The sequence below is a fragment of the Pinus tabuliformis genome, chromosome 8 (assembly GCF_031772625.1).
Source record: "Pinus tabuliformis cultivar Carrire ecotype Pingquan chromosome 8, CPIR1, whole genome shotgun sequence".
NCBI lineage: Eukaryota > Viridiplantae > Streptophyta > Pinopsida > Pinales > Pinaceae > Pinus > Pinus tabuliformis.
The window spans coordinates 210,223,182-210,232,182 of NC_142294.1; the positions used below are offsets into that span (position 1 = coordinate 210,223,182).

Consider the following 9,001-nt stretch of genomic DNA (forward strand, 5'->3'; position numbering starts at 1 on the left):
TCCCTCAAGGTCACCTTCTTGATCTCACTATTGTCTAGAACATATATTCTATCTCTAAACTTGGCCAATCCATCCGTTGTAAGACAATAATACACATCATGTGCACCTGCACCTGTACATGTACTTATACCACTACTTATACCACTACTTGTACCTATACTTTTACTACTACCTATACCTATACTCTATTGTAACCTATGCACAATCTCCATATAACTAACATCCTGCTGACTTTCATACAAGATCCTATCGTGTAGATCTGTCCCATATGAAATCATAGTTATTATATGATTTACCTATATCTTCCTGCTAAGAGCATCTACGACCCTATTCTCCTTTCCTTTGATGTATCTGATCTCAATATCAAACTCATTGATCATGGCCAACCATCTAGCTTACCTGGCATTCATATTCGGTTGGTCAAAAAAGTATCTCAACCCAATGTGATCACTCATCCATACAAACCTCCTACCAAGAAGATAGTGCCTCCAAAACTTCAATGCATGAATGATTTCTGCCAACTCAAGATCATGTGTCGGATAGTTTTTCTCATGCTCATTCAGTTTTCGTGAATCATATCAAACTATCTATCCTTCCTGCATTGTCCACCAAGTCCCTCTTGCAAGCATCTATACATACTACAAATTATTTGTCCGGATATGCGATATTTAACACTAAAGTATGTGTCAACAATTGCTTGAGCTTCTCAAAACTAGCCTCACAGTCCTCTATCCTTTCAAACTTCTTACCTTTGCTTTGAAACAATGTAATAGGATAAGAAATGTGTCAGAATTTCCTGATGAACTTCATGTAATAACCTGCCAATCCCATGAAGGATCTCACCTCATCCACATTCCTAGGAGCTGCCCACTCCATGACAACTCTTACCTTTCCCAGATCCACTGCTATGCCCTCCTTAGAGACAACAAGTCCCAAGTAATGTACCTCAGTCTGAAAGAAACTAAACTTGTTGAGCTTAGCATACAAATGATTCTCTCTCAACAACCTCAACATTGCTGCCAAATGCTCGACGTTCTCTTCCTCATTTTTAGAATATACCAATATTTCATCAATGAACACAATAACAAACTTGTCCAAATAAGGACAAAACACACTATTCATCAAACATATAAAGGTAGCTGGAGCATTATTCAAATCGAATGGAACTACAACAAAATCATAATTGCCATACTTGGTCTGGAAAGTTTTCTTGTAAACGTCTTCCTCTTTAATGCGTAGTTGATGATATCTGGATCTCAGATCAATCTTGAAGAACACTGCTACTCCCTTCATCTGTTTAAACAAATCATCAATCCTCGGTAACAAATATCTGTTCTTGATGGTCACTTTGTTCAACTACCTGTATTCAATGCATAATATGAGAGTACCATTCGTCTTCTTCACAAACAATACTGATGTGCCCCAAGGTGATACACTTGCCCTAATGTATCACTTGTCAAGCATCTCTTTCAATTGTAACTTTAACTCTACCAACTCAGGTGTGCTCATATTGTAAGGTGCTTTTGATGCTGGAGCTTCCCCTGGAACTAAATCAATAGAAAAGTCTTCTTCCTTGTGAGGTGGAAAATCTAAAATCCCAATAGGAAATACATCTTGAGACTACTATAGAACTAGGTACCTGCTAAAAAATTCTACATCCTCAACTTCCTTACCTTTGTCACTAGAAATATGCACTACAAATAACACACACCCTTTCCTATGACTACACTTGAACTGCATAGCTATCACCATCCTAATTGATGTGGCTTTCTTATTTCCACGTAAGACTCTTCGTAACGTCATAATTTCTAACATCTAAGAATGGAAATTTCAACACCATAACATCAAGATTTCTAACATCTAAGCATGACAATTTTGACATTGTAACGTCACATGTTGTAACATCTGAACATCACAATTCTTGAAGTCTAATTGTTGCAATTTCGATGCCTTAATGTGATGATAATGCTCATAGAAATAACGATGCCAATAATTGTGATAGAAAATTCCATCAAAATTTTGACGATCAAGGAGATGTAAAAAATATGATGGTTAAATGTTCAACATTTGGTGAAAGATTTTTTTTTGTCGTTATAGATACGAATTCTCATCGCAAGATGAAAAAAGAGTCATCACCATTTAGTGCTATATGTAGTAGTGGTTGTCTATTACTGATAATAATTTAAGCATAACCAAATTTTGGGGAGTAATAACCCCAAGGAGAATGAACCCGGCATAGATTGTCTTCCTCATCCTCATTTTTATGAACATGAACCAAATTGAGAGCTAGAGTATAGTCTTGCCAATGCCCATGGAACTCTAGAAGAACATTAAATTGTTGCAATTAACACCAAAAATTTAGACCATTTATCAATTTGTTTGTCTCATCCTTATGCAGTGGTCATGTTAATCTTATTTGTATTATTCCAATTTTATTGGATGTCTCTCAAGAGACAATTGCATATAAAATCATAAAAAATCACAAAAAGAAAAAACATAAAGAACAAAAAAAAAAAATAAGAAGAAAAAACCTATATCAAATGGAAAAATATATTTTTAAATAAATTTTTAAATGTAGATATTAAATCTTTATTTAAAAGAAAATAAATAAAAATATAAAAAAAATTGAAAATCACTTTTAAAACAATTTAAAAAAAAAATAAAAAACAAATTTTAGTAAACAAATTAAATAAAAAATATCTTAAATAAATAGTTTATATGAAATTATTTTTGAAGATTCTTTGGCGAAAATCACATAGAGATACTTTTGTTGACGCGTTTCGAACCAACCAATGTGGTTCATCATTAGGACAAGTTGAATGAGCAGATCTCGCTTTGCACATTAAATAGACAGTGCACAATATCCCATGACCTAATTTTATATCCCATGACCTAATTTTGCAGACAAGGTAACGACTAAAATGACAACAGCTAGGTTTGATCGGGAAACGGCTAGTATGACTTTGATAAGGGGTAAAAACTTTATTTATTTAAATACGTTAATACGGTTATAGTGGACCATTATAAATATATATATTATTAATATATTATCATAAATTAAATTATTTTCAAAAATTTTAAAAATAGAGTGATCTATAAATAGTTAATTAAATTTTAATACAAGTTAAAGGAATTAAAATAAAATTAATTTTATATTCATAGTCAAAGAATTTTTAGAATTATAAGTGTTAGAAAATTATTAGAAACTAATTAATAATCTATTTAAATAGTATATTAGTTTTAAATAATTATAAAATATATTAATTTAAATTAATTTCATAAATTAATTATAAAATAAATTAAGTTTAAATTAATCATCAAAGAGTTTTTTATATGTTAGAAAAATATTTTAATAACTTTTTATAAATTAAAATACAATTAATTTTATATTCATAGTCAAAGGTTTTTTTTTAAATATTACAATATTAGAAATTAATTAATAATCAATTCACATAGTATATTAATTAATTATAAAATAGGTTAATTTTAATTTAATTTTAAATTATAAAATAAATTAAGTTTAAATTAATTGTCAAAGAGTTTTTAAATGAGTAAAATACTAGAGAATTCAAGTGCTATAAAAATATTACCATATTAAAAATTAATTAAAAGCTTATTGAAGGGATGGGGAGAAAATGAAGAGAACTACTAGGAGGAGAGGGCTCGGACCTAGCAACTACTTATCATCCAGCCATCCTCTCTATTGAGATTGTTCGGCCTTTTTCAATCTCAAGGGATTACCTAAAACTTTCGATGATGGAATTGCGACACTCTAGCAATCACACTAGCTTCCTCAATGTAGACATGATGATTGGTTTTCTCCACATGCTCTACTAAAGTAGAAGACTTGGTTCTCATATGCTTAAGGTCAGCTGCGTGCTCACTAATCCTTCAATTAATGGAGCGACCATTCTCATCAATATATGGGGTCCCACAAGAACAAGGAATAATATAGACCCCTTTCATGTCCTTGGGGTCAATAGGATCCTTCACAGATCTGAGGGACTTGGGTCAATAGGATCCATTCGTAAGTCCCTCAGATCTATGAAGGATCCTATTGACCCCAAAGACATGAAAAGGATTTATATTATTCCTTGTTCTTGTGGGACCCCCTATATTGGTGAGACTGGTTGCTCCATTAATCAAAGGATTAGTGAGCATGCAACTGACTTTAGGCATATGAGAACCAAGTCTTCCGCTTTCGTAGAGCATGTGGAGAAAACCATGTTGGAAATAATACTGAGAGGGGGGGTGAATCAGTATTATCAGATCAGATAAAACTTTTTCAATTTCATACTCAGAAACATATACGCTACTTCAGTTAAGTGAACCAGCGTGTACATGCTACTGTGTCTAAAGCAACCAACGTATAACCAGAAATCTTATGATTCAGTTAGCTTATCTTCAGTAAATGCATTAGGACATTATTAACCATATTAATAGTAAACAGGTGCAGTATAACAGAACAGATCGTCACACAAAAGCCACACACATGACCACCATGATATAAGGTGGAAACCCAATGTGGGTGAAAACCACCTGTTGCAATTTGTTTCTATCTTCCTTTAATAAGAAACTTCTTTTACAATGTACTGGTGCAGTCCTTTACGAGCACGCAGGCTATAACCTGCAGAGGGCTACAACCCTCTTAGCTCTTGTACTAGCCGATCCATTTACTAGTACGTAGGTGCCTACCTACAGAATGCTCCAACTTTTACTCGTTCTCCAGCTGATCCTCGAAGGGAGCTACAACCCCCTGGCTCTTGTACTGGCTAATATGTTTACCAGTACGTAGGCGCCAGCCTACTGAATTCTACGATCTTCCCGGGACCACGTTTCATACATTTTCATACTGGATCCATAAAACAACCTACATCATCAATCTCTGAATCACCCAATACTGAATCACTGAAACCCTGTCAACAACATAGACAACATAACAATAACCAGATCCAACTTCATCTTCAAATATCATAGTTCACATTGTATACGCTACTTGGACAAACCCAACCTGCGTGTATACGCTCTTTTGCCAAAGACAACCTGCGTACAGATCTGCGAATCCTAACTTAAAATTTCGCAGCTATATCAGACATCAAAACATACCTAGATCATAACAATAAACATGTGTCAATAGATCTAGTCTATCCACAGTCAAACCATATGAAGATAATCATTCCAAGCCTTGAGATCCCGTTCCATAGTTCATCATCCTCCACATGAGTGAAACCATGGTTCATATCACCAACCCATAACCAGCATTTGGATCTCACACTTCATCATATATTCATTGCACACTTTTCACCTTTGGCCTAATGACCTTCTCCTTATATAGGTTTAGGCCTTTCATAATACCACGGTCCAAAACCATAGTAAAACAATACCATCAACTCAATACTAGGGATCAACACTTCTGTCGAGATACTTTGGTCCAAAAACATAGGCTCAAGTACCGACGACTAACTACCACGGACCAAAAGTAAGCTTTCTGACATGTACGCGCTTTTCCATGCAGGAAACTGCGTGTATACCCTACTTGGTATATAGCGAACCTGCGTATACGCGACTTGGTATATAGTGAACCTGCTTGTATACGCGACTTGGTATATAGCGAACCTACGTATACGCGACTTGGTATATAGTGTACCTGCTTGTATACGCGACTTGGTATATAGTGAACCTGCATATATATATTTTCTCTTCTGATCATCAATTCCTTGCTGCTATCCTTCTGCACTATGATTTGTCAATAGTGTGATTTGCCATCAAGGACAACACTTGTCTCATAATGCCAACAATCTCCCCCTTTGGACTTGATGGCAAAGCTAACTTGTCACACTTAGAACTTGATCTTCTTATTCCTTTGAGCTGTCCTGCATCCCATGCATTTAGTCACATCTGTAGATTGATCTAGTTATATGTAATTGAGATGTTCTTCTATGAGAGGGTTGCCATCAAGTACAACACATGCATCATAATGCCAATAATCTCCCCCTTTGGACTTGATGGCAACAACACCAAATCACTCTCCCCCTTTGACATCAAGGGCAAAGGGTGGACCAAGATATTCTCTTTCCTTGATAAACATTTTCCTGTCCATACTCCCCCTGAGTACCTGCTGAAATCTCTAAATGTGCTCCCCCTTTGTATATGCCAAAGTGTACCAATATGTCCATGCTCCCCCTGAGTACATGCCAAGTCTCTGTACTGTTGAAGTGTGTTGTTCATGCTCTTCGTCACTGAAGGCAAGATCTGCAAAAGGATGTTCTTCAAGAAGAACCATGACTTATACATTATAAGAGACCTTCCTATCACCAAAAGACTCAATACATACATCCATCACCCAACCAAGTGGGGATCATCCACCAAACCAAGTGGGTATACATCAGAAATTTACATACGACAACCAATCACATCTATCATCACAGGCATAGTGGGGAAACCAAAATAGGTCGTTACATGACCTTGATAAAATAATATACATGACATAGAGACGAAATATCAAGACTTATGCAAAGGAGCATCTTAGAATCACTGTATATATCAGCAACCATGTTCTCCTTCTATTCTCCCTCTGCCTTTGTTTCACCTGAAACCAACAACAATTGTGAACCAAAAGCTTCTAAGATAATGCCAACAATGCATCATTGGAAGATTATCTTCTCCCCCTAAACGTGTGCCAGATGATCTCTGTCATACCTATATCAGACTCTCTGCAACCAACATCTGTCCCTGCTGATTTCCTTCAAAACTCCATATACGCATCTGCATCCACATAAACAAGCATATATACGCGGATAGGCCTTATGAAACTTGCGTACAACTATTTCCATATCAGCAACCTGTAAATGTCCTGCAACAAGGTATGTCTGAACATAGATGTCAACTCCTCCTTTTAAGCATCATCATGAAATCATTCACATTATATGTGAAACCACCATAGCCATTTCATCAAACATCAAGGTCTACATGATCCAACTATCATCAACGTATGTAAGTATCAACCTATCATCATATAGATAAGAGCTCATCAAGCTCATCATCATCATCTCTACCAGCTTTGAGCAATCATTCATGTATCCAACACTATCATCAACATCAACAATCCTCATCCATAAGGGCACCAAGGACTGTAGGAATCTTGCTTCATAACAATATTATATGTCAGCAGCATCAAGTAATGAAGATTGTGAGTTAAGCCTTGTACTGCTCCCTGTCCTTATGAGGATCATCATATATGCACCATCTAAGAACCAATCCACTAATATGATCTGATCATCAAATATATATAACCCCAAGAAACATATGAGATCAACTTATAGCGACAACATATCATAAGCATCATCACCAAGGACTATCAACCATAATGCCAACAATGCAATATTAAAGGCATATTCTCCCCCTCAACCTGTGCCATCTGTTTGCTGTTAGATCTGAACATGCATACATCAGTAGTAAGCATCAAGACATCATCATCGTCAAGTTAGGATTAAAACACTTCTAGCATCTTACAAGTATCAAGACATTTCAATACATTCTCAGCAGACTGTAACTGTTAACCAATAGAGCAGATACTGGATTGAATCATATCAGACCCCTTTTCTGAGCCTATCCCCATTTCTTTTCCACAGACTGACATATACACGACTTTGCAGTGTATAACTCGCGTATATACACGACTTCAATTTATGAAACTTGCGTATGAGTTTCAGGACACTGAAGTTTTACACCTTCAGCTCCCTCTGAGTTTATTATGTCTGTGTTGTGCTGAACCTGAGTATTTTGTGTTGTGCCACATCTTTCTGGCTGAACTTCCTTCTTCTTCCATATCTTCATGTGTGATGTTGTTTTCTCTTTTTGGTGAGATGTTCGTCCTTTGTTCCTGCATTCCTTTGCTATATGTCCAAGCTTGTTACATGCATAACATCTTACATGTTTCATATTCCTCCTGTAGCAATCAGCAGCTTTGTGACCAAACATATTGCAAGCAAAGCAATATCCATTAAAGTGCCTTGAATGTGGAGATCTTTCTGCATGATGGTCTTGAACTCTTCTTCTGCCACATCTGGCTGCAACATGTCCAATATTATGACATACATAACATTCAACATTATTCATAGGAGGAGTGAAAGATTTTCTTTCAAGAATTTCTTTCCTTGGATGATGATGAGATTGACCTTTCATCTCCTTGTTGATCATTTTGGATATCTCTTTATAGTTCCTCGCCTCACCTTGTGAACTAGATTCACCTTCAACAGATTCATGAAAACCAAGACCAGTCTTGATAATAGGAGACCTTTGACTACTAAGAAGATCATCCAAGGCTTTAGTACTATCTTGAAATCTCAACAGATTATCTTTTCCTTCTAATTTACCTTTCAAGATATTTACCTCAACTTGAAGTTGTTTCTCCTTTTCTAGACATTGCTTCTTCATGTCTTCTTCAGCTTTCCTTCCTTCTTCCAACTGATGCCTTAGTTTGAGAATCTCCTTTTCTTGCTCTTCATTCAGATCCTGCTGCATTTGATGAATTCTGAAGGCACATTCCAGTTTAGATTTTAAGTTGATATCTTCGTTTACCTGTTTTTCAATAGCTTGGAGTAGATCTTTATTCTGCTTCTTTGATTCTTCAATATCTTCCTTTAGCGAGCGAATCGTGGCTTCAAGACTTTCATAGTAACTGGATCTATCTCTGAGTTTCTTGATGGTTGTGCTTCTTTCATTGACTTCATCTCTTAATGATGTCACTTCACCCTACAACTTTTGACATTGATTTTCCTTGTCCGTGAGTAACTTTCTTACCTTGTTTCCTTCCTCTGATTGAGCTTTTAGTTTGATAACTTCTTCTTTGAAAGCACATTCACTTTTGTTAAATAGATCTTGTTGATCTTTAATTTTGTCTATAAGCCTTCTAAATACTGCCTCTATTTGATATCTTTCTTGTTCACCCATAAGAGCAAGTTCAGTAGTTTCACTATCACTTCCATCTCTTTCACACAGA

General features: G+C 35.7%; 1 non-coding gene across 1 annotated transcript; it reads right to left on the bottom strand.

The window, feature by feature from the left end:
- Positions 1 to 2,352: 2,352 nt before the first annotated feature.
- Positions 2,353 to 2,455, bottom strand: LOC149234874 (U6 spliceosomal RNA). The gene has a single exon (XR_016246804.1). It is a non-coding gene; the product is annotated as a U6 spliceosomal RNA (small nuclear RNA).
- Between the last annotated feature and the right edge of the window lie 6,546 nt (positions 2,456 to 9,001).